This window comes from Dasypus novemcinctus, chromosome 14, assembly GCF_030445035.2.
Source record: "Dasypus novemcinctus isolate mDasNov1 chromosome 14, mDasNov1.1.hap2, whole genome shotgun sequence".
NCBI classification, from domain to species: domain Eukaryota; kingdom Metazoa; phylum Chordata; class Mammalia; order Cingulata; family Dasypodidae; genus Dasypus; species Dasypus novemcinctus.
In genome coordinates, this window is record NC_080686.1 from 104,742,901 (window position 1) to 104,766,636 (window position 23,736).

Sequence of the window (23,736 nt, forward strand, 5' to 3'; positions counted from 1 at the left end):
ACAGACACAATATAAATTCCCTAGTCATGATTCTTCTACCCTTTTTGTCTGAAACTGTACTTATCACTATACCTGTTAAATATGTCTCAGAGACCTCAGTCTTCGCACTGTTCCTATGCTGTGGGAGCCCTGAATCCCAGCAGAGTGGTGGCCAACTCCCACTCTCCAGTTCTTCAGACCTGCCCAAGACAACCAACAGGAACAGCAAGAACAGTTCCTTCCATCCGCCCCGTAACAGCGAAGCGCCTTCTCAGTCCCAAGCAGCCAGAGCAGACGTCACTCAAATTCCTCAAGACCGGCTAGTGAGCAAGCCTGAGGGTGGGCAGGCGAGAGTAACTGTGGCCCAACGTGGACTTACTGTTTTTTGTAGGCATTATCATGTGGTAACAGAAGAACCTGCAATGCTGATAGAAAGATAGTGGCTACCAGAGGTTCTGAGGGGAGGGGGAGGGAGGAACAGGGGGAACAAAGGGCACTTTTAGGGCACTGGGATTGTTCTGCATGATACTGCAGTGATGGATACGTGGCATTACACATTTGCCAAAGCCCATAAAACTGTACAGCACGAAGTACAAACCATAAACCACAGTCCTTGACCAGTGGCAATGCTTCAACAATTTGGTTCATCAATCGCAACAAATATAACTCACTAATATAACAGGTGTGAATAGTAGGGGAAAATGTGTATGTGGGTGAGTGAGGGTCATATGGGAATCCCCTATACTTTTAAAATGTAACTCTTTATTATTTGGCTTTTTTTTTTTTTTAGGAGCTACCGGGGATTGAATCTAGAACCTCATACATGCGAAGCAGGTGCTCAACCACTGAGCTACACCTGCGCCTTCCCTATACCCCCCCAAGATGGCTCCCTTATCTGTTTGCACTTGTTGTCTGCTCGTTTGTCCGTTTGTTTTTTTCTTTAGGAGGCACCGGGAACCAAATCTGGGACCTCCTATATAGGAGGTGGATGCGGAACTGTTTGAGCCACATCTGCTCCCTGCTTGTTTTCATTTTTTGCTTGTTGTTTATTCTTTGTCTTCTTTAAGAGGCACCAGGAACTGAACCTGGGACCTCCATGTGGGAGGTGGGCACTCAATTGCCTGAGCCATATGTGCTTCCTCCCCTATACTTTTAATGTAACTTTTCTGTAACCTAAAACTTCTTTAAAAATAACATTTATAATGATAAGGAAGGGAGGGAGGGAAGGGAAAGAGAAGGGGGAAGGAAGGGAGGGAGGAGAGAGAGGAGAAAGAGGAAGGGAGGGAGGAAGGAAGGAGAGGAAAGAGAGAAAGGAAGGGGAGGGAGGGAGGGAGGGAAGAAAGAGGCTGGCTTTAGTATGCTTTAATATCTGAGGAGGCCAGACCCCTCTCAATGCTCTTTTTCCAGACTTTTTTTAATTATTCTTACATATTTACTTACAAGACTTTTATGAGCAAATGAACTTTTAAAAACTGTTTGGGTCCAGAAAAAGAAAACAAAAAACTGCTGGTATTTATATTGGGATTCCATTAATTTTATAAACTAACTTAGGGAGAACTGACATCTTCAGGCTGCTGCTTCATCCTATCCAAGAACAAGAGATACCTTCCTTTTTGTCCTAGTCGACCTTGGTGTCTTTCTGGAGCATTTAAAAAGATTTCTTCTATAGGTTTTTCACATTTCTGCCTAAATTTATTCCTCATCATTTGACTTTTTCTTGTGGCCACTGTGATTGGGATTTTCTCTTCCCCTATGTAATGTAGCTGACTAGATCGCAGACATAAACCCTAGTAAGCATTATTATTAACTCAGGTGTAATTTACGTGAAAAACCTTATCAAGACACAAAACTTTCCATCACCTTGGAAAGTCCCCTTGTGTTCCTTCCCATTCAAGGTAGACTATTGATGTTTTTTTAAATTTCCCTTCCCCCCCTTGCGGCCTGCTTGCTGTCTGCTCTCTCTGTCCATTCACTGCTCGTTCTTCCGCATGTTTGCTTGTCTCCCTTTTGTTGCGTCACCTTGCTGAGTCGGCTCTCCGTGGCATGCAGGCCAGCCTGCCTTCACAAGGAGGCCCTGGGACGTGAACCCAGGGCCTCCCATGTGGCCGACGGGGGCCCAACTGATTGAGCCACAGCTGCTTCCTGGCTATTGATCTTTGTATCTCAATTTTATACCTGTCTGAGCAACAATGAACAAAAGAATTTAACCAAATGAATACGAAATCTACTGACCATTACTGAAATATGTCTGGCCTCCACTTTAACAAGCTGGTGGGCTGTGTTTCAGAGCTCACGCTCGCGTCTGTCTGGACGGTGAGCGCCCACTTCTGTGGGCTCAGCAGGGCCCCCGGGCCCTCCCCGGGCTGAGCTGGCTGCACCGCAGCATGCCAGGGTCCCGAGCAAGGGCCCCCGGGACATGGCTTCTGCCTCTTCTAGGCACAGAAGGCTCTGGACAGGATTTGAAAGCCCTTCCCTGTCTGGCCCCTCTAAGGCACTTTCCCCGCTGCTCCATAAGAAAAGGCAAGCAGACCAGCTCTGGGGAAGGGGGTGGGACCGCAGGCAGGGGCCGAGGCGACCGACAGGCAGGGCATGCTGCCAGGTGTCTGCTGTCGCCCTGAGGAGCAGCCCTCTGCAGGAGAGGGCAACTGGACACGAGAGAGCCGCCACGGAAAGCCAGGTCTGTGCCCGCAAAACGACATCACGGACACGACCTTACACCACGCAGACAGGCTTCTTCTAAGGAAATCATCTCATATGCATGCTGGAGTGTTAATTCTGTATCTAAAAACATTGAGAGGTTTTCTTCTGAAGTGCACAGTGTTAAATGCCCAAGCTAAAGCAGGACACCACACTAAAACAATAAGACTGTGTTGCTCCTTCCTGCATGCACAAGTGATTCCGTATTTCTAAGAGCCTCCTTCTGAGTTGTTTAAAAATATGGAGAAGTTTAATACTTAGTTATAACTACTCTAGAATCTTCTACTCAAAAGATCAGTGAACTATTAAGACAGGTTTTTCCCAGCACAGGAAAAAAAAAAAAAAAACTTCCCCCCTTTGGAGCCTTTTGGAGCATCTGGTAACAACAATTTTGTTAAGATTTGCAGATGCACTCAGACAAGGGAAACTACAATTGTTCCAATCAACAACTTCCTCTATTGTCCTGTTTCTAATTTAAGGGTAACTGATGCCAAAACATGTGACTTCCTACAATTTGCTATGTGGAAAAGCTTGTCCATAAACTTAATCTAATCAAATGGCAACCAAAGAATAATTTGACAGAAACATGAAGCTTGGTTAAAGTTTTGGATTCTACCTAATAGTCACAAATGTATTAACACAAATACAAAATGCAGTAATCCACAATTCCTGGAAAGTAGTCTAGAAAGGAGTTCACGATAGATTTTTACATCATGTTCAACTCAGTTCCCTAAACACACTCATTTGTGCACAAGCACACATGCACATGAGTCTAACACAGTGTTGCAAGCACTGCTTGTATGCAGCTAATGTTTTATGGTGATGGGTTTATTGCAACAGGTATTTCTTTTGTACATCCATCATTTAAAAACAAGCACAAACGGGGGTACCCTACTCTGAAAAGTGCCACTACAACTAGCATTTTTCTAAAAAAGGCGGCAACTACCAATCTCAGATGATCTTGTTTACTTTTTCCTAATTCAGTCCTCTAAACTACGGCCAGTGTGCCTCTCTCCCCAATGACGATGGCTACGAACACCAGCCTAGAGACAACACAGATGTCAGGGAGACCAGACCAACAGCAGCGCGAAACAAAGAATACCAGCTCTGAGCCTAAAAGTATAAAAAGATCTAAAGCCAAATCAAGCAAATCCCAAAGTGTTCTTGGTAAGAACGAAAAAAAGCAATGTAGCAAATTTGCTTATAAGGTTATGTTCTGAAAAGCATTTAAGAAATCCCGTTAATTTTCAACATAAAAGTCAATTGTCGCACCCTTAAATTTTTAAATTTTAAAAATGAAGTAAGAAAACTTCCGTCAAGAAAGGAATTAAGATAAGCTCATTTTAACTGTTATGATAATTGGGAACGCTGTGCACAGTACTTTCTCACATCTGAGATTATCTGATAGCGCATGTACCTACCTCAGGTAGTCTACCCGCAGAACCCCAGGCGGTTTCTTCTGCCCCAGTGATGTGCCTACATCTAGGAAAGTGGGCTAATGAAACACAAAAGGAAATTATTAGCCTGAATTTAAATGAGGCATGTGACTTTGTGGGGTCTCCAAAACACACAGCTTCTAAACACAGTGGATCACGACGAATCAGTCTGAATTAGAAGAGACTGGGGATGGGAGGGGGGAGGTGCCTGCTTACAAATGCAGACTCCTGGGCTCCACCCCAGATCTACTGAATCGGAGCAGCTGGGAAGGGCCGGGAACGGGATCTTAACACACTCCTGAGCCACAGCCAGGTGCACGACGGCCCATGTTACAAAGGGCTGTCCTGGCCTAAGCATTAACAAGTGCCCCTTTTCACTCGCCAGTGTCCTGGCCTGGACAGCAAACCGGCACCCTGGACATCAATTACCAAAGCTAAACCACGCCTTCAATGTTTTAATACACTAGTGCGGGAGTGTCCTGTGTCACAGGACAGTCAAGGACACTTCCAAAACCAAAACATGAAGGGCAGATTTTACATCGCTTGTTACTTTTACTCCTTTTGATCAGAGTTTGGGGCGACTCTGGTGTGGGCAGTGGCGAAGGGGGTGACTGCGGAAGGCGCGGACGGGTGTGTAACAGCCTCTGAGTACGAGGGCTGGGATCAAGGAGATCTGGAAAGGGGCTGCACCGTAACAAGTCCGTCTAATCAAGGGTTTCGCCACCCATCGAAGCCCAGCAACAAACACCAAGAGGCCGAATGCCACAGACCTCGGGGGCCCCTCCACCCGGCCTGCCCCGCCCAGGCTGCCTGCCCCCGCAGGTGCCCTGGACCACCGCGCTCACTGCGCAGCTGACCCCCACAGGCCCCGAAGGACACGGGCACGGCTGCCACCCTCTCTCCCAGGGTGCCCTGGCCTGTGAGTTACGCGGGCGCATCTCCACGTCCTCGGCCTCACTTCTCTCTTCGCTGTCCACCTAAGGAACTTCAAACCCGGTTTTCAAGATTCGGGGAGTGGGCCTGACCTTCTCGTTCCCTTTGGGCCTCGATCCGGGGATCCCCTGTCGGCTGTGGCTCCTGCCTTTACCCCATACTGGCTCCCTAGGGTGAATGCAGAAGGCGCTTCCAGGAGGCGGCCACGGCCATCGGCCACGGCAGCCCACCCCCTCCGCCCCAAGGGCAGCAAGCCACAATGCCCCTTGGGGCGCCTAGCACCGAGCCAGTGCAGGAGCACAGGTGATCTTAAAAGGAAGGAACCCACACAGCACTGACCCCGAGGGCCAAGCTAACCCTCCCTTTCAGCACTTCCAAAAAGCAAGGCAGGGAAGCAGGTGTGGCGCGAGCAGTGGAGCACTGCCTCCCACACGGGAGGTCCCGGGTTCAGTTCCCTGGTGTCTCCTAAAGAAAAAACAAAGACAACGAGCAGACAGCAAGCGAGCAGACAGCAAGCGAGCAGACAGCAAGCGAGCAGACAGCAAGCGAGCAGACAGCAAGCGAGCAGACAGCAAGCAAGCAGACAGCAAGCGAGCAGACGAGGGGGCCACCGGGGTGGGGGGAAGCAGGCAGTCATTGCTGTGATCAACTCGAGGGCCTCCCCCCACAGACAGGCTCACCTCCTCACGCTGGTCCTGGGGTGTGAACCCTGTGACAGGACCTCTGCCGCTACAGCGAGGCCGCGCTGCAGCACCTACGCCACCGTGCCGCAGTCCTTATCAGCAGAGGACACTTGGGCACAGTGGTGAGGAATGTCACGTGACAGGGCAGGGTCTGCGCTGCGCAGGGCCGACAAGCCACCCCCGGGTCACTATGGCCTCAGAGAAAGCGCGACCAGCTCACACCTGACTTGGACTTCCAGCCTCCAAAGCCGAGAGACAAAAACACCTGTAGCTTCAGCCACCAGCGTGTGGTAATTTTTATAGCAGCCCTGGCAAACTAAGCCTATCACAGCACTCAAAGAACCCACTTCTCTTCTGAACAGGAAGCAGAAGCCAGTGTGTCAATGCTGAGAGAGAGGTGACATTTTAAAAATTCCTCTGCCCTAAAACTGGTGCACGCGTGCACACACACCCCCCTTGAGGACTACGTAATCCCTTTGGGGAAAAGTCACCACACCCTGAAGATGAATCACAAGCGCTCACGATCTAATTTCACACCTACATTTAATTTTCCAGGAATCAACATACTTTAATACAGTAGAGGGCAAGTCCAGTGGCTCTCAGCGCGTGACCTGTTCTCTCAGAGGGTGAAACGTTTCAGTGTCAAGGCTCATACGTGCGGCCCAAGTGAGGGGGCAGCCCTGCGGGTCTCACCGCCAGACCACCACCACCGGTCGCGCCCTTGGTACGGCGACCTGCACCGGATGCCTACGCAGCCTGGCAGACGTACCCCAGACCAGCCGGACAAGCGTGAGGGTGACATTCACGTGTCAACTCGGCCGGTTACCGTGTCCAGCTGGTCAGTCCGGCAAGCCCTGGCCTGCTGGTTACCGTGAGGGTACGTGGCAGCCTGAAGTCCCCATGACTGCACCCCTCGCTGGCTCCATCCACCTCGACACCGGAGCCCGCCCGCAGCAGCCAGAGGCTCCTCGCGCAGGCGCACGGGGAGGCCCGAGGCCCGCAGTCAGGGTGATGCCCTTCTCGCCCGCGGCCAGCAGCCTCGCCGGGCACCGGGAAACCTTCCTGGCGGTGCGACCCGCGGCCGCCCGACGGAATCGGCCTCGCCCGTGCCCACGGCCGTGGAGCCGGGTCCCCGAGCGCCCTGTACTACATCACGCGTGCCTCCCGCTGCTCCTGTCTCCTTGGAGGAGCTGGACTAGCGCGCCCCTGGGGCGAGCGCCTTCACCTCTTCCTGCACTGCCCCTCTCCACCCTCAAGACCCCGAAGGCCCTTCCCGGGGTGGCAGGGCTTCCCGGCCGCCCCTGGATGCCCCGCCCGCCTGTGGCCCTCTGGCACCTCCCGTTCTCTGGATGATGCGTGGCTTGTGTCGGCCCCTCCCAACAGGGTGACCCCGACGGCTGGCAGGACGTGACTCAGGCAGGGACCCAAACCCACCGAAAGACGAACAAATGAAGGCATCTTTGGCGTGACTGCGGAAAGAGAGGAAGAGAACCAGAGCCGCGGGGCTGCCCCGAGGAAGGCGTGCACGGCTCCTGTTACCTGATGGAAACACCTGCCACCACCCTGCCCTGCGGATGCCGCAGGCCCGACGGGCCACCAGCTCCCCCGGAAGGGCACCTTTGAGCCCGATGGAAAGTAACAACGGGAAGTCGGCCTCCGCCACGCGGCAGCAGAGCACGGGGTCCTGGATTTCCTCGGTGGGCACGCCCGACCCTGGGAGCCCTGCTTCTTGAAGGAAGGCTTCGGGAGCTGGCTGGGTTGCGGGGGCCTCCCGGGACCCCCGGGGCGGGGCTCCTCGCCGCGGGTTAATTGAGCGGGAACCTGCCGGCCCCTTCCTCCTGAGCCGCCTGGGGTGGGGGGAGCTGGCGGCAAGCTCAGGACTCGCCCGGCACACTCTGGTCTCTAGGCCCCAACGGCTCCCGGGAGGGAGTTCCCAGCCACCAGCACCCCCTGTCCTCACACCTCCTCCAGCACAAACGCACAACGGGTGCACCCATGCGCAAACCCAGGGCTGAGCAGTAGGGCCCAGGCGCCTCTCCAAAACAGAAAAGTCTACATGTCATCAGATGACGTGCCGAAAGGAAATGCGGGCTCCCTCCTTGACATCTTCTAATTAGAGAGAAATTCATTTCAGGCTCGTAATTAGAAAAGCTACGGAAGTGGTCGGGATAGCCCCTAAAATTAAATGTGTTGAGGCCAAAATCTGGAAGAGGAAAAACACCAGGTCGAGCTAGCGTGTGGTTGTTCCGTCAGCTGCACTCGGGGCCTGCTGCCGGCGAGCCCTGCTGGGCCCACTCCAGGCAAATCCAGCCGCCGTCGAGGCCTCCGACTCCGGCCCCTGGCCCTGGCCTCTGCGTGCTGTCTCGAGACCAGAGCCAGAGCCCTCCAACAGCAAGTCAGCGCGCCTGCCTGGGGGCCCCCACCGGCGCCCCCCGCACGCCAAAGTCCCTCCCACGGCCTGGCACCTGGCCTGTCGTGCCCCCCGCCACTCCCGCCCACGTCCCGGCAACCCCTGCTCCGCCTCGGGACCCTCCGATGGCACCTTCTGAGGGGCTGCCCCAACACCCCTGCTGCACGCAGCCAGCCTCGACCCCAGGCCCCGTCTACTCCCTCCACACCACCCAGGGGACCCCAAAGCCTTTCCTCTCCCACCACGACACGGCCCCTGGTAGACGAAGAGCACAACACTGGATTAAAAGTAAAGAGAGGGGTGGATTTTGAGTGAAATAGGCCAACTTGAACAATGGTTTAAATGACGGTATTTTCTATTAATATTTGATTAAATCGCAGTATCAATTATTCTACTTCCTAAAATACTAGGGGACTAGGTATCACGGTTTGAAATGAAACATCCCTTTTAACAGAATCCCTCTTCATCTTCTACTAAAACGAACTAACTAAATATAAACAAAACTTAACATCCCACTTAGAAAGCAACTAGCAGAAGCACAATAAAGGGGGAAATTATACTGAAACAAGGACAAACTAAAAAAGGAAAAAAGAAAACATTTTCTGCAATATTTAGCTTCTGCTGAAACAGAGAGAGCCCTCCTCCCTTAATTTTTACCTCTGACCTTTACATAGTTTTCCTTGATTTATACAGTCAGCTGAGCAGTTTGTTTTTAATTAAAAGGCAGTGAGGGATTTTCCCTCCCCTTCTTGTAAATGTTCCTAGCACTGATTTGTTAGTTTAAGCCACTTGAGTCAGAATGAAGCACTTGCTACCATGGAAACAACAGCAAGCTTTTAAGCTGCACAGGTCCTGGAATCCGGCTAAGTTCAGGAAAACTCAGACTTTAGGATCAATTTATTATGCCAAATAAGCAGCACTGAAAAGTTCTAGGCTGAATTAGTGCTTCTTTGAACCCCAAATTACTTTATCCAGGAGCCAGCCCAAGTGCAAAGAGCCTCAGAATCTGCCCTCTGCACTATGGAGACGAGAAAGCCAAGTTGCAAGGTGCGTGACACCTGTGACAACCAAATGGTAAAACCACTGTCCATGTGGTGCAGCAGTGCTCCAGAGTGTATTCGCCCAATGCGATGACTGTGCCACACTGATAAGGGAGGTTGTTGATGTGGGAGGAGTGGGGTGAGGGGGGTGGGGGGTATAGGGGAACCTCATATATTTTTTGAATGTTAACATTTAAAATTTAAAAAAAAGATCGTAGAACCAAAAAAAAAAATTCCCTCACAGACAGGGTCAAAATCAAGGAGAACCACTACAGACTGCCACGATGTAACTAAAGCCACAGGCAATATCAAATCAAGGCTGTTTCGTGATCCTGATTTATTTTCTCTGAAAACAAGAAAGAAGGTAAGAAGGCAGCGCCACTAAAGTAAACCCTGGAAGTACAGCAAGGAGTTATTTAAATCACGGCTGCAAGCACCGGAACACCACACGAGCCTCTCTCTTTTTAAAGGGCCGCTGTGCTGTGGTGTCCCCAAGCCCTGGGGAGCCCCTTCTGCTTTCGCACGGGCCCCTTGTATGATGGGGTTCCACACGAGGAGAAGGAGGTCCTGGGGGCTGGGCCGGGGCGCCGGGCTCCCCCTCGGGGCCAGGTGTGCTCCGACCAGCCACCTCCTAAGCCAGGAGGGCCCCGTCGGGAGGGCCGCGGGCAGGGGACAGAGGCGAGGGGAAGGGTCACAGAAGGGAAACAGGGAGCAGGCAGCCTCCAACTGCAAACACCAGACCAGAGCCCACAGGGAACCCCCTCAACCTCCACAGGCCCGGGACCCCTTACCCGGGGCAGGGGCGGTTTTTGCCTGGGATAGGAATTCCACTTTGGTAGCAAATGAGTGGTCCTTCTGCTCCGTGGAAATGTCAGCTACCGAGAACTGGAATATGGATCGCTGGGGTTTTTAGGTATTACTATCACCTATGGAATTAATTATCACAGTCCTGACACCACTGAAGATGACTTCTCAAAAGCCGGAGGCCTGGTCCACATGCATCAAAAGGTTTAAAGTGTAGATGTCCTTTGATGCTACACCTTCACTTTTTGGAACTCTTCTTAAGAAGATAACACTATAAGGTTGCTAACTGCACCACTAAGAAACCTTAAAGTGTCCAAAAATTGGGTTATATGAAGTATGGCCTATCCATAAACAAAATTCTGCTGCAGAGCAGTATTTGTTGACATGGAAACATACTTACCAAATATTAAGTGCAAAAAGCAGGTTATAAATCAAGTACAGGGAAACAGATGTGGCTCAACCAAATGGGCTCCCGTCTACCACGGAGGAGGTCCAGGGTTCAATGCCCAGGGCCTCCTGGTGAGGGCAAGCTGGCCCACATGGGCTGCGGGCCCACACGGGAATGCCGCCCCGCGCAGGCGTGCTGGCTGGCACAGCAGGTGACACAAGAGACACAGAGGAGAGAAAATAAGAAGACATAGCAGACTAGGGAGTTGAGGTGGTGCAAGAGAGTAATCGCCTTTCTCCCACTCTGGAAGGTCCCAGGATCGGTTCCTGGAGCCGCCTAATGAGAATACAAGCAGACACAGAAGAACACACAGCAAACAGACACAGAGAGCAGATAATGGGTGGGAACAGGGGGTGGGGGGAGAGAAATAAAATCTTAAAAAAAAAATCAAGTACAGATTACACTCACATTCTGCCCCCGACGTGGCATGGAGAACTGCAGGCTCCTCCCCAGCACTCCGGCCCGTGGCGGCGAGGCATTCCGACTGCACCCTGGCAGCGGACCTGGCCCGGAGCCTCCTAGAGCTGCTCATTCAAGAGCACGGCCTTCGCCCCTGCAGCCCCGATCCCCCCTGCCTGATTCCACCCTTAGCGTGTGTGCGCGTGTGCATGTGTGCGTGCATCTCCTCGCCACACTGAAGCCTGAGCGCAGTCCCATCCCTACTCCCTCTGCCACTGGCTTCAGAGCTGGTTCTCCCACAACGCACTGCACCAGGGCATACTCCTGGGTCAGCGTCAACTACAGAAGCTGCGCCTGTCAAGAAGGGAGCTCTGTTCTCTCCAGGCTGGAAGAGACAACACGACCGAGGCGCCGGCACCAGTCTGAAACAGGTGCATGGGGCCCCAAGAAGCTCGAGTCCTTCCCTGAGCGATGTCCAGCCACCCTGCCGGCCAGGGGCCCAGCCGGCGCCAGGCTCCCAAGGCCACGTCCCGCTCAGGTTTCTTAGCTGAGAACGTCAACGGCGCCCTTCCGACACACCGATGCGTGGGTGCCGACGTCCCCCGGGCCCAGCGCCTCCCTGCAGGATCAGATTCCCTGCCGTGAGCCAGAAGAAGGCACCAAGACCACAGAAAGGGCCCCAGAGCCCGAGCTGGTGAGGAGGCCGGGACCCCCAGGCCCTGTGACCCCGAAGGGGCCGGCTCCCAGCCCGGCCCAGCTGCGCCGTGTGCCGTCCTGAAGTAGGGGGACACCAGGGCCTGTGGGGACACGCACGCCTCCTAAGATCACCGACAGGCATGCAGGAGTGTCCTCCTCCACTCTGGAGACCAGCGGCTTAATCAGAATCCACCTCATTTGCGCCATTTGCACTGGTACAGAGTCAAGTAAAATAATTATTGGCAATGTAAGTATGATTTTGTAGCTACAGATCAGAATATAAATTCAAAGAATGTCAACTGATTTTTCCCTGTATGTTAAAACCTACTGCTAAGCACCAGACAAAAGTCATGAAACTACAGCTTAAGAGTCTTTAGAACTAAGTGTGTGAACACGGTGGAAAGTGGAAGTTCTGGGCTGCGTATGTTATTAGAAGGAAAGCTAGAGGATAAAACACGGGACAGCACAACACAGTGGACCCTGTGGTGGACAACGACTGGTTAACAGCACAAACATAAGAACGCTCTTTCAGGGTCTAGGACAAAAGTACGTCACTAACACAAGGTGTTAAAAATTCGGTGGTATATGGGAAAAAATACACCTACAGCAAAATAAGAACTATATTTTAACACTCTTGCATCACCTGTAACAAAGGTACCCACCAGTGCGAAGTGCCAACAGAAGGGTGGGCACGTGGGAATACTGTATTTTTTAATTCTCAGAACAAGGTTTCGTGTCACAAAACAACACACTTCCTTGTCAGTTACACTGTTTTACTGTGAGGAGTGTCTCCAAGTGCACACGGCCAGCTGAAGGTCATAGCTTCACCTTCAGGGGAAAAAAAAGCGGCAGCAGCAGAACTTTACAGAGAAGCAAGAGACTGGCAGCTATGGCTTGTCCCCGCCGGCACAGCCCTGGACCCGGCAGGCGTGCCGTCCACCCCACTCTCCAGTTCTTGGGGTCTGCCCTGGACAACTACCAAAACCAGGACCATGGGCCAGCCCCATCCCCGAAGCAGGGCGCACCTTCAGCCACAAGCAAGACACTTCTCTGCCCCGGGCTGTCGCCGTCCCTCTCAGCCTGCAGCGGTAGCCATCAAAGCCCTCCAGAGGCAGGGGTGCACGGTAAGGGGGGGGGGACCCTGGCCACAGAGGTGTATTACTATCGCAGGTACTGTCGTGTGTTAATGGAGTGATTTGTAATATTGATAGAAAAATAATTAACTACAAAAAGCAAACAAAAAAGTATACTTAGCTAAATAAAAGGTGGAATAGATCTAGATGGGATTTTAAAGTTGCTGTGTAGAACCAGTTACATTTTTGTTTACAAACCATGGGGCCTGAACTTTGTTTTATTCCTCGTTAACGGGAACAGTGAAAAGCTTCAGCAGGACCATGCTCCTCGCCCGGGCCGAGGCCTCTCCCCTGAGCCTCCCGCGTGTCTGTCGTGGACCCGGCCTTGAGGTTCCCCGCAGGGGCGTGCGCAGGGTCCCACGTGCACTGCGCGCTGCCGGACGCGCCTCTGGTGCCCGTCCTTCACCTTCGCAGCGGTGGAGTCTTTCACCTTTGCGGCGGCGGAGGGCTTATGTGATTTTCTGGACCCTAATGCAACTTCATCATCAAGTGACCTTCCTCTGCAAATGCCACCCCCAGCTCTGCACTGCTCAGTTCCAGTCCTGACGCTGCCACTTTGTAACTGAATGGTCTGTGGCCGGTTAGTTAAATTTCAAGAAGGCTGGAACCTTGTTTTGTTTACTCTTCTATCCCCAGTTCTCAGGACACTTTCTGGCACATAGCAGTTAACAGATAGTCACTGAATAAGTGACTGAACTTCTCTGTGCTTCTATTTCCTTGCCTTGTTAGTATTAAATGGGATAAAAGTGTTAAAGAAAAAACAAGAGTCATTAAAACCTAGAAAAATAATGAAGCCAAACACGTTGGGGCATAACAGAGACCTCCAATACACAAGCACGCCGCACGTGCTTGACGTAATCCTGAAATGACGGCACAGCCTCCGAGTCCTGGTTCCAGAAATGGGTGGGATTCAGTGGTTTAGGTTTCACCCGGCCAGCGTGCTTAAAGCCACGGCTGTGAGACGCCCTCTCAGGGTGACACCTCTCTCCAGCTGTCTCCAGCACCTGGGGGCCTGGCCGTCCAGCAATGCCAGTGCCAACACGTGAGTACTGCAGACACCTGTGAACAGGTGTGAAACGTCTGTATAGCACTCACCTGGGAGCAGGTGTGAAACATCTGTACAGCACTCACCACGGGAGTGTACAGGTTAGGACAGATTTTTTTTGAAGCACTAAAAATAAATGCTGGGAAGCTGATTTGGCTCAATGGACAGAGCACCCACCTACCACATGGGACGTCCAGGGCTCAAACCCCGGGCGGCCTCCTGACCCGTGTGGAGCTGGCCCACACACAGTGCTGATGCACACAAGGAGTGCCGTGCCACGCAGGGGTGTCCCCCGTGTAGGGGAGCCCCATACGCAAGGAGTGTGCCCCGTAAGGAGAGCCGCCGCACACGAAAAAAGCGGAGCCTGCCCAGGAGTGGCGCCGCACACACGGAGAGCTGATGCAGCAAGATGATGCAACAAAGAGAGACACAGATTCCCGGTGCCACTGACAAGAATACAAGCACACGCAGCAAATGGACACAGAGAGCAGACAATGGGGGGCGGAAATAAATTTTTTAAAAATTAAAATACATTAATAAATGTTATCAGCAACAAGTGTCATGAGAGACACGCCTGTGCAGCTCAGTGCTCTCCCCTGTCCCCGTCAGAAGGGCGTGGAGAGGATCCCAGGAGGCTGGGGGCTAGCGTCCTGAAGGCGAGGGAGCCAGGTCCCTGGGCACGGCCGCTGAGCATCTGCACGTCCGGGTGCGCTGGCTGCTGACATACTCCTGTGCCTCGGTCAATAAAATCTAGGAGTGTGACATCTAGGGATGCCCGAGGTCAGTGGCCATCAGCAAAGTCCCACGGGAGAACCCCCGGCAGCATCCGAGCGCTCAGGAGCTCCCAGCCACACTCCTCTTCGTTATTAGCAGGTTAACATCGGGGAGAAGTCCAACATTCCAACACCGACCCTCTACCCAAAAACTGACACCCCACTGAATATCTGGTCACTGAGTTCTGCACACGTGAACGTTTTCAGTGAGTCGTAAAATGTTATTATCTCTCAGTCTGTTCTGAAGGAAATGTTTATCAATTTGAAAAACAGAAGGAATAGCCTTTATCTAGAGATTGTTATATTAAAACTCTCGTTTCACATGCAGTATCAGAACTTTTCACAAATTAAGATTTATAGACATTCACTATACTAAGAAGCTTAAAAAGAACAAGAAATAAAGGGTATAACCTGAACAGCAACGACAAAATAAAGAAATGAATGTGATATCAGAGGCCTACCTAGAAAATGACCTAGAAAGCGTTACTCTCCCCTGCAGGAGCTCAGTGCACGCCCCCAACAAGTCAGCAAACCCCACGTTTTACACCAAGATTCTGAAGCCATGAGTACACGGCCGTGGACAGTGGGTGCCCATGCGGCCACGCGGAGATGGCCGTGGACAGTGGGTGCCCACGCAGCCACGAGGAGACAGCTGTGGACAGTGGGCGCCCATGCGGCCCTGTGTGGCCATGAGGACACGGCCGTGGACGTGGGCGCCTGTGCAGCCACAGTGTGGGGCAGTGCGGAAGGCCAGGCCCCGGGCAGCAGTGCTCGGCTCTGGACGCTGGGCCTTCCCAGAGGACTCGCTGCGCCCCAGCGCGGGGCGAGGGCCTGAGTCAGCAGAGCGGAGAGCAGCAAGGCAGCAAGGAAGTGCAAGTCAGCCGTAGGGAGAGGAAGTCCCCGGCTCCCAGAGCAGAGCCCCCGTGCGCACGCCCCAGCACCGCCCTGGGGGTCCGTGAGCACCCTCGCTCCCCGAGGCTCGGCTCCCCCAGCACTGTACTACCTGGGGTGCGGTCCACCTCCAGGGCAGCCCTCCTGGGCCCTCTCAGCCTCCACAAGGCCAGCCCACCTCACCGCCTCACTTTCCTCCCCCAGCCTCCAGGCAGAGCCGAGCCCCAGGGGGCCCGGGTGGCCTGGCTCGCGGCCTCCCTGCCAACCCTCACTGCCCACTCGGGCACCGTGTCCCGGCAAGTCTCCCGTAGCACATGCTGCAGCCTGGCCTGTGCTGCTGCCCGCTAGGGGACAGCGCCCCTCCTGCCCCCACCCCTGCCCCCACCACCAGCTTAACAAGGAGCCTGCGCAAAGACAGGCGAGGAAGTGTGTGCGCCCCAGAGTCTCTCCCACGGCTGCGCCCGGCGGCTCTGCCGCACCCCTGCCGACCTGCTCGGAAGCCAAGGACGGCTGCCAGGTTCCGGGGGCCCCGAAAGGAGTGCTTCCCTGTAAAGCACTTGGGAAGGGTCTGTGCACATTTTGTTTTGTTTTTAAAGGATTAACTTATTTTTCTTTAGACCTGCAATCTCCCGGACCACACGTAACTAACATCTATCCCATGTCTTTGTTATTTCCCCCCAAAACAGCCCCTTTTCCGCGGGCCTTTAGGGTTCTGAAGGCAGCCTGGGGAGGCCCCGCTTTCTCTCTGCAAGAACACACCTCCAGCTTTAAAGTGACAGTTCACATAAAACTGGGGCTCCCGGGGCCAAAAGCCGCATTCCTGAAAAGCCTGCCAGGCGTCAAGGGAGCCACACCTGCGCATACCCTCCTGCAGCAGCTCCAGAGCAGGTCCCACCCCCAGCCAAAGGCTCGCCAGCAACAAACAGAAACCAGGCAGATAAAGAAGTCTTTAAAGAACAGCCAAACAATTCCATCTGTTCACAAAAGCTAACTGTTGAACCAAAGGTTGCAAGTTCAAACACAATCTGGTTATTGTAAACTGTGCCTCAGTTTATCACTAACAATAACGCTCTTTCAAAGATTAATAAAGTCCTCCGCCATGCTCTGCACTCCAGCATTTTTAAGATACTTTGTAGGATAAATATTAGCTTGGGACTTGCCTACATGAGAAGTGAAAACTGCCAATGCAGCAGTTTAGGAAGGAAAACGCAGCAGCAGCTGCAGCTGGAGGTCCCGAGGCAGCTCCCAGCCCCTTTCCTCCCCCTCCCCACCGTGGCTCCTTCCAGGGCCCCTTCCCAGGGTGCAAGGCACTTAGCCTCAGCCAGCAGCCCAGAGAATCGCCACAGGGCCGCGCACAAGGACAGCTGCGACGCCAGCTTCCCACCTGGCTTCTCGAGGCGCCCTGCTCTCAGTTCCTGCCTTCAGCTCTGCCAAGGCTCCAGGCTGGACGTGGAGCCCGCCTCACCACCCATCAGCCAGGTCCGGGGGCATGCCCACACCCTACAACTGCTGCCTCTGCCTCCCCGCGCCTGCCGGTGCCCCTCTGGGGCTCTCCCGGTGCCCTCCGCCTCCTGGCTACCTGCCGGTGCCCCTCTGGGGCTCTCCCGGTGCCCTCCGCCTCCCCACGCTGATGGAGCAGCCCTGAGGGCAGGGCTGTGACTCTCACCATCTGTCCCCAGGACTAACCAGTGCCAGGCACTCAGCAAATAAGCCACCCCAGCAAAGAGAAAGGACTGGGGAAATGGACTTAATTACAAGAAAGGATTTTAAGGTAATTGCTGGGATGAAAGACAACAAAGGAGCAACACAGCTTAAATGTGATTTAAAACTAATTTCTAGAAACATATGGGAGTTGCCTGGGTGACCACGAGCGGGCCGGCCCAGGACTCGCGGAGGCCCATCGGGGCGGGGCACGCTGCACTGCGACCCCTCGCCCTGCACGTCCTGTACGCGCACTCCGCCTGTCCCCGACCCCCTGGTGTGCGGCCCAGCTGCAAGCAGAGTCTGCCAGCCCCTGTCGGTGGCTGGCTCCAGGTGCCACGTCCCTCACCGTCAGCCGTGGGGAGCCTGTGAGTTAAACAACAGCCTGCGCCTCAGCGGACACAGGCCTTGCGAACTGGAAGCCAGCTCACCAGGACAAAGCCAGACGGACACCAGGCGGCCCTCTGGGGCAGCCAGGCTGAGGGCAGGGCTCTGCCGTGCCAGGTGCCCAGGGCTGGGGCTGGTGAGCCCCCACCTCGCGGTGAGGAAAGCCAGGCTCGGGAGGGGTGGCGGCACAGCCAGGGGCGCCTGACTTGAGGACTTCCACTCCTAAAACCCTCCTTTCCAGGCCACGCCACTTTCTCCTTTACCATTTTCTTCAGAAACAAAGCGGGGCCCTGAACATTCTTTTGGCCCTGCAAGAGGTAATGTGAAATGCACCTGAAGCTCAAGGTGGCTCCCTGCTTCCCCACGTGGCTGCAGGAAACGGCCTCCGGGGGACTCTCCAACGCCTAAGAGCTCGAGAGCGCCCGGAGGCCCCCAGGCCGTGCCCTCCCGCGGGCAGCCCGCCTCCACCTTCCGCCAGGCCTGCAGCGCCGCGGCAGCTCTCACGGAAGGAGCGGTGGCGTCACAGTCGTCAAGTCCAGAGGAAGGCTCGGTTTTTGTTTCAATGGCTCCAAAGAATGAAAGAGTAATCTAATAACGAGGAGATCACTGGCTTGGGGAAGATTTCTACCCAGAGTTGTCACGTAAAGGGACAAACCATTTTGTTTTTAGAAACAAAATTTTGGTCAGAAGTGTAATGAATGATCAGAAATGAAGTGTAGCTCACCTTTCATTTCAATGAAGATGTAAAGCACACGAAAACCTCAACCACCACCCGATTTCTGACCTCATTTTGTGTGTGGCTGCCCTGACACTGCGAACAAGCAATGTGTGTCTCAACTAAGGAAGTGTGTGGCGGCCAGGACGGAGCGTCCGGAGAGCAGGGCTTTCTCCTCCCCTGGATCATGTGCTAAGCTGCCCCCGACCAAGCAGGGCAGGGTGGGGGAGAGGGAGAGGGAGGGCAGGGCAGGGGTGGGAGAGGGGGCGGGGTGGGGTGAGAGGAGCAGGCAGTGTCCGGCCTGCACAGCCATTTGCCAGCACTGCCCCCGGAAGGGCTGTCCACCCCAAGAAGTGCTCGCAGGTCCTTTCCAGCCTCAGCCTGGGGTGTGCAGTGCGGTGGGCACTGTGGGTACCAGAGCGGCCACCGCTCTGTTAAGAAGGCAAGGGGAGGGGGGGGGTCTCCCACAGAGGGGCGCCATGGGCCAGCGGAGTGGGGGCCAGGACCAAAGCGTGCTGGGCCCAGACATACAGGCTCGGCGAGGCCTGCCCAGGAGCCCAGGGCAGTGCAGGCACAGAGGGCTCTCCGCTTTGGCCTTGGCAGGAGAGAGCAGTGCGCTCACTCGACAGCCTGCGGCACGGGTGCCAGGCAGTTTCCGGCTGCCGGGGAAGGCAGGGCCTGCCTGCACCCTTCTGAGCGCCTGCGATGGGGACGGGGCAAGCTCACAGCACAGCAGGGCACAGGGCAGCCCAGCGCTGAGAGCAGGAAAGCCTGTGGGGCGTGGGAGGTGGCAAGCGGGCAGTCCGGGAGTAGCCCTGGAGCAGCCTGGGGGGAATGGGTGCTGCAGAGAAGGCGTGGGCGGAGAGCTTCCCAGCCCGGAAGCTCCTGCCTCCAGCTTCCCACCCGGGTGAGGAGCAGGCATGAGGCACGAGGTACTAGGCCGTTCTTGACGCGGCACCTAGAACGCCCCAACTCCTCCAGAATCCTGGGTGTCGCCACCAGTCCCACCTCTTCCTACACCTCAGGACAGTCCCAGAGGCCTCACAACAGAAAAACGGCACCGTGGCGGGCCAGCTTCGGGCTTCACAGATTTCCCTGCAGCAGCAGAACTGCAGCTTGAAGGCACAGAAGAAGCCAAGACACGCTCCAGCGCAAGTGGAGGGGGAAACCCACTCCACGCTGCTCCTGGGCTGCAGCGCTGCGTAATCGGGGACAGGCGTCTGGAAGGTGACAGCAGAGGCCACGTCTCACGCCCCGGCTTCTAAGCAACACCGTTTCACTCCTAAAAACCACAAGTGAAAGTCAGAGATGGCGGTTTTCTATCTACCTTAATAGTACGTATTAAGCTGAAGTAACGGGATTCAAAGTACGTACTTGGCTTTCACTCTGAAATTCAATTATATGAGGACAGTGAACTTCTCAAGAACTAACTGCACCCGGATCCAAACTGTAGTTAAATCATGAACTTGGAAGGAACTTTCAGGTTTTGACCTAAGAAGGAAGAGTCCCGAAAGAGAGCTCAAACTCCTACGGGGTGCTGAGTGGGGAGGCCGGGGCAGTGTCTGGGAGGCTTTCGAAAGCACAGATGTCCCTCCCTGGCAGCCTGCCGGGGTCACACGGGCTGGGGGGCGTCTGCACCCAGTGCACTCCACCGACTCAGCCAGCAGGACGACCCGCGGCTAGGCCGCCCGGCATCTGTAGAAAAGCTCCTCCCAGCAGAGCTTTGGGGAACATTCCCTGATACTTCTGTACTTTTCCTTATTTGCCACTTTGAAAAGTAAGCTGCGCTTCCCATTCTGAAACGGAAGATGGGCAAAACCTTCTACACAGACCAGTGACCCAAAGGAAAAGATCACCATGTCAAAATATGTCTAGTTTGGCCGGTGGCCTAAAGTAACTCTATTCTGTTGATCTGGTTAAAGCAAAACTCTCCCGGGGAATTAACAAACCAATCCAACGCTAAGCCAGCTCATGCTCGTCGGGTCCCCAGAGAAGGGCTCAAACACAAGGGGCTTCCCAGTCCCTCCTGCTGAGCCCCGGGGCGCAGGCCACAGAGTCGGTGCCTCCTCCACATGCTGCTCCTCTGGACCACAACCCAGGCTCGGGCGGGCGGTGGGCGAGGCCGGACAGCCCTGCCCCCTCCGTCACCAGCTACACGGGTGTGGGCACTCAGGCAAAGGGCTCGCTGAGAGGACCCTAGGGGGTGCTCGCAGGCAGACGCCTTCTGCTGGGGGCCGCGGACAGGAGCTATGCGCAGAGGGTGGAAGAGGCAGGCGGCGGGGCCCCAGCCCTCCCCCAGCTGCTGCGTGGGATACCAAGGTCTCAGGCTCTGGGCCCACCGGCCCCGGGCAGTTTTGCAACTCCCTCCTGGAACGCTGGACTTGGTAATGGAAAGAGCGAGCTGGTGGCTGAGCGCATGCTGACAAGGCGTCCGTCTCCCGCTGGCAGGCAGGTGTACCAGGCAGGGCAGCGCAGCACCCAGCGAGCACATCCAGCCTGCAGCCAGAGGAGGCAGGCACGGCCTTCAGAGCAGCGCAAGTGCAACGGGGCGAGCTTGCCAGCCTGCAGAGGCATCTTATGTGCACCTCTGACGGCTTCTCTCAATTCATCCTCTGGGCAAAGCACCTTGAGTGCTTCCAGAATGCGATGAGTACAGACAGAAGGGCAGTTCTAGCTCAAACGCTAGGACCACCACCCCCCTCCCCGAGGAATGGCTGAGAGCTGCGCTGGCCCTGGGGCAGCAGGAGCCCGACCTACCGCTTCGGGTCCCTCACGTGGCTTCCCAGGAGACCCTCCAAAGGGGCGAGGACCCCAACTTCCTGCTTGCTCACGTACAGCAGCACCACCACCGCCGTCTCCTAGCTCAGCGCACCTTCCACCCCGGCAGGGGAACACAAGCTGTTCTTTGCCACCAGGTAGGCCCTACACGAACCAGATGAACCGTTCTCGGCTCAAGGCCGCGGGCAGGGGGCGGGGTCCTCCCCGGCTGGCGCTGGCCGGTGGAGCTTTACCTTCAACCCGACCCTACTGAGTCTTCCCATCTCAGACAAACACAGGCCGCAAACAGCAGGGCTCCAAGGCCACACCTGTGCGAGGCCGCGAAGGTGTCACCTACCGTCCCCGCAGGCCCGGGGGCCGGCTCTGGTAGATGCGCTCTCTGCCTCGCAGAAAGCCACGGGAGGCACCGGCAGCAGGTGGGAAGGCCTGGAGGGCTGGGCAGGAACCTGTAACAGACACTATAAACTCAGCACCTCGTGCTCTTCCAAGGGATCGTTTTAATAGGGAGAAACCATAACCTCAATGAGCAAAACCCTTCCTCGAGGACACTAATTTTCAGCGCATGACTCACCACTCAGAGACCTGGGAGGCCGGGCCACCTGAGCGTGCAAGGACGCTTTACCTTTAGGAAGAGGCTGCGGGCAACGCAGAGCGGGCCGTGTGCGCAAAGGCCCATGGGGAGTGGGGGAGGGGGTCACCAAGGCTGTTCCAGGCCGGCCCTGCCCCCCGTGCCACAGCCAGGGTGACTGACGACTCCCTCAGGACCCCCCCGCCCCATCTCCTCCAGGGCCTTCCTCCTCTGGGGCCCCCTCACCAGCCCTTCGGGGCTTGTCTGGACTTCCGAAGTCTTTCTGGAAACTCTTCCCCCTACCTGGGCGAAGAGCCAGTTAAGTACAGTTAACTGCAAATGTAACAATTACTTAAGTCCCAGGTTAAAGAGGACATTCTTTTGGGTAGCTCCTAAGTCTTACTAAAAAAGAATTCCAGGCCAAGCAAAAGGTTACACACAGCCAGAAGTTACTGCTCGGTGGGCTGCTCCTTCCTCCCGGCACCCCTGGGCCACTGCTTGGCGGGGACCGTGGCAGTCCTGGCGCTGATGGAGCACGTGCAGCCGGGCCACCTCGTCCAAAGCTCAGCGAGGGAAGCACGGGGCGCCCCGAGCATGGACACAGCGCCAGGGAGCCTCCCAGCCATCAAGCCACCAAGGGGGGTTCTTAGCAACAACCCTCCCACCTGCCCCGGCCACTCTGCGCCCCCTGCCCACAGGGGGATCACTGCAGGCCCGCACAGCTCAACCTTCTGTCCCCTGCCCTCCCACCCAGCTCCCGGAATCCCAAGCCTCCCGGCGGGATCTTGACGCACCCCTCCAGGCAGGCCCGCGGAGCCCCCCCTCTACAAACCAGGCCGGCGCCCGCCCCCCAGCCCCGCTGCCCCCTCGGCACCTGGACTATGCTTGCATGGAGGAACGACACGCATGGAAACGGCCTCCAGGGTCCCTGTGCTCTCACCCCAGCTTCTGTGCATGTCCTTCCAAATTCCACAGCATCCACAGCAGCAAACGCACAGCCGGGCTCGCCTCGCCAGCGGCCTCCGGGCCACCCCCGCTGGCCCCTCCGGCCTCACCACTCACCACCTCCTGAGCGGGCCCTGCCCTTCCCGCTCATGCAGGCGCGCGCTCCAACCACAGGCGCGAGCACGGGCCGCCTCCGGAGCCCCCCACAGCCCCGGGGTCCCAGCCCCTTCCTCTGGGAACTGCGAGGCCCTTGTACTTTGATGTCGCTCCGCAGATGCTTCATATAAAGATGCTTTGTGTGGGTACATGACAGCTACAGCCAACACTCACAAAGCACTTCCTATAAACCAAGAACGACTCTAACGGCTGTATATTTAAACTCAATCCTCACAACAATCCAGTGCAGTGGAACCTATTATTACCTCCATTTTACAGATGAGGAAACTGAGGCATGAAAGGTTCAGTCTGTTGCTAGGAAGAGCCAGGATTAAACAGGCCTCCTGGTTTGGAGCCCACCCTCTCAGCCACTAAGTTTTCTCGAAAAGATGGCAGCATCTTTGACGGAGAGGCTGGCAGCCTACACGTCCACACAGACAAGCCCCCTCGCAAAGGAGCAAAAAGAAGGCAGTGAGGGATGAGCTTCACCAAACACGGGAGGCACAGGCGAAGGGGACCCACCCCGAAGGGCGTGGAGAAGCCAGCGGGGACGCATGTGCTGGCCTTGGCCTTCCCGCAATGCCAACGGGGCTTTCTTCTCAGTTTTAACCGGACGAGGGGATTCTTAAGTTCATTTGGGAAACTGCCCGGAAAAGGGTGAAAATTAAAAGTGGCAAATGGGCACACAGGTTGGGGGTAGGGACAGGGGGGCCTGGCCCTCAGCTTTGAAAGTACTGTGACACCTCAGTAATCAAAACGGCGTGTGCCTGGCTCGTGAACAGGTGGGATCTGGCAGGACAGCCCAGAAAATCCAGGCACAGACTCACAGCTACGTGTGGGCTGAGGCAGATGAGGGCGGTGTCTCAATTCAATAAGCAAAGATCAATTATTCAAGAAGGCTCTCGGGCCACCTGGGCAGTTGTCAGAGCTGGCGGCCTGGGCTTGGTACCTCACGGAGCCCACCAGAGAGGTTCCCAGTAGGTCAGAGGTTTAAACAACTAAAAAAAGCAACAAGGGTGTTACGAGAGTTTCTCTAAGATTCTCCAAGATCTCTAGAGATATCCTGAAGGCATTAAAGAAAATACTGATCAAACGACCACAGAAAATTAAGACATCGAG

At 55.2% G+C, this 23,736-nt stretch overlaps 1 protein-coding gene across 2 annotated transcripts in view; it reads right to left on the reverse strand.

Moving 5' to 3' along the window:
- SLC45A4 (solute carrier family 45 member 4) overlaps positions 1–23,736 on the reverse strand; it is a 105,204-nt gene that overhangs the window by 65,602 nt on the left and 15,866 nt on the right. Inside the window, exon 1 of one of the 2 annotated variants that reach the window (XM_004453486.4) lies at positions 4,098–4,173. The exons of the other annotated variant lie outside the window; for it this stretch is intronic. The gene's annotated coding sequence lies outside the window, so the exon portion shown is untranslated. Of the gene's footprint in view, positions 1–4,097; positions 4,174–23,736 lie in introns of those variants that run through there. 2 annotated transcript variants of the gene reach the window in all.